Genomic DNA, 2500 nt, shown 5'->3' on the forward strand with positions numbered 1-2500 from the left:
AGCTATCCTGAGGGAAACTTCGGAGGGAACCAGCTACTAGATGGTTCGATTAGTCTTTCGCCCCTATACCCAGTTCCGACGATCGATTTGCACGTCAGAATCGCTACGGACCTCCATCAGGGTTTCCCCTGACTTCGTCCTGACCAGGCATAGTTCACCATCTTTCGGGTCCCAACGTGTACGCTCTAGGTGCGCCTCTTCTCGCAATGAGAACGAGACGCCCCGGGAGTGCGAGGCCTAATCGTAACGAGGCCCATCCTCCCTAGGTCGACGCAGAGGACGACATTCACTTTCATTTCGCCTTTAGGTTTATTTATATCCCAATGACTTGCGCACATGTTAGACTCCTTGGTCCGTGTTTCAAGACGGGTCCTGAGAGTACCCAAAGCAATAGCGTCGCCGACCGGTAATTCAAAGCTTGGCCAGTCCAAGGACTCCTCCTGCTAACAGCTGGCCAGACCCGGGGACGGCGCATAGTCCGTACATCCGGGTAATTATAACTGAACCTAGCTTGCGGCGGTCCTGACGCACACACATTCGAAAATGGATTGGTTGCGGCCTGATACCGTCTGAGTACCGTCGCGCAGTCGGCCAGGCAACCGAGGGTCTGTCACGAACACCGTTAAGGTGACGGACAGGCTCCGCCTCGGACCGTAGACCGACACGCAACGGGTCGCGACGTTCTACTAGGGGAGAAGTGCACGACTACCTCGCCGGAACATTCGCCGAAGGTGGTGTGCCCTCGCTAATGGAACCCGAAGGTCCATCCGGGGCATCGCGCACCAACGGGAGCCAGCGTTGTTGACGATGAATCTCCCCATTCGATCTTTTGGGTTTCTCAGGTTTACCCCTGAACGGTTTCACGTACTCTTGAACTCTCTCTTCAAAGTTCTTTTCAACTTTCCCTCACGGTACTTGTTCGCTATCGGTCTCGTGGTCGTATTTAGCCTTAGATGGAGTTTACCACCCACTTAGGGCTGCACTCTCAAGCAACCCGACTCTAAGGAGAGATCCTCCCGAAACGCGTACCGGTCACTACGGGCCTGGCACCCTCTATGGGTAAATGGCCCCATTCAAGATGGACTTGGACGCAATTCGATGTCTCGGGATAAACGGATCCTCCTGAACACTACATTTCCCAGCGGCGGTACCGCGGGATTCAGTGCTGGGCTCATTCCTGTTCGCTCGCCGCTACTAAGGAAATCCTAGTTAGTTTCTTTTCCTCCGCTTAATAATATGCTTAAATTCAGCGGGTAATCTCGCCTACTCTGAGGTCGTCAATTTCTTTGGTTTCATCGAAAGGTGAATAATGATGCTCGATGCAAAAAAAAAAAAAAATAAACGAAAAGAAGCAAAAAAGCAAACACGTAGAGAAACTGTGCGTGAATCAACCTTTCGCATATTCAATTTTTCCTCCTCTCTCGTTTCAAAATGTTTGTATTTATCGTTCGATGAAACGAGCACAAGAGGGAAAAAAAAGTTGAGACACGACGTTCCCATAATTTTCGTGTTATTTCCTTTTTGCTTCAAACATTTTGCGGACTGCAGCTTCGTCGTATTGCTTTTATCAATTTTTAACAATTTCAAAGCGAAGACAACTCGCAAGACGATCCATTTCGTCTCGGTTCAATTTTAACGTCCGTCCGTATTATTTTTTGTTCCACAAGAGATTTCGAATAGGTTTCTTTATTTATCATCCCTTCTTTTCGAGCGCCACGGAAGCAAGAGGAAAAGCAAGAGCGAGAGAACATTTCGCGTATACTTCATTTAACAATTTTAACCAACACGCGATGTACTCCACACACCTCTTAGATTTAACAACTGCTTTTCTCTTCTTCTCCCCTTAGCGCAAGGGTAAACCCCATTTGTCTCTTCTTTGGAACGCAACAAAACTTTCGAGGACTGGACGACCGAGCGATGGTCGCGCGGTCTTCGCTTATCTTTAACAAACGAAGTAGTCCGTATGTATTCTAAATGTTGAAGCCTCCTAGAGCTTTAAGCCATGCGAGACATTGAAATGCTGTTTTAACGGGAGCATGCATAATTGCTGCAAACATACTTTTATCACAAGTTCTAGCCACGCCACGGAGGCTTCGAAGTTCCTTCACCATTCGCTTTCCTCTCTTTTGTTACACAGTTTCAGACTACGATCAGGGGTACCGAAACGCTGTATTGATTGTAAACAACCATTTTTATCTTGGAGCGGAGCGTTCCTTTACTCGTTAGATTTGTCTTGTCGCGTGTGTATTCGCTTTTTCGACGCTTTTTAACCATTTAACTTGTTTAGCGAAGCTAAACGCACAGACAGACAAAAAAAAAGGAACAGCATCGCGCGTCAAACAGCGACGACCCATCTGAAGCGATCTTTCATTTATACACCGTTTGTAAACAGAGAGATGTATAAAGCGCGGGGAATCATTCGAAACCCTGGGGCTATTCGAGCTTGCATTTCAGCAAATTATCATCTCAAACATTTCACTCGTTTGCTTTTTCTAAATTT

The 2500-nt window shown here is 47.3% G+C and overlaps 1 pseudogene; it reads right to left on the reverse strand.

Annotated features, from left to right (window-relative positions):
* LOC143307050 (large subunit ribosomal RNA) overlaps nucleotides 1-1277 on the reverse strand; it is a 4977-nt pseudogene extending 3700 nt beyond the window's left edge.
* Between the last annotated feature and the right edge of the window lie 1223 nt (nucleotides 1278-2500).

This window comes from Osmia lignaria, unplaced genomic scaffold (genome assembly GCF_051020975.1).
Source record: "Osmia lignaria lignaria isolate PbOS001 unplaced genomic scaffold, iyOsmLign1 scaffold0043, whole genome shotgun sequence".
In the NCBI taxonomy this organism is placed as follows: Eukaryota; Metazoa; Arthropoda; class Insecta; order Hymenoptera; family Megachilidae; genus Osmia; species Osmia lignaria.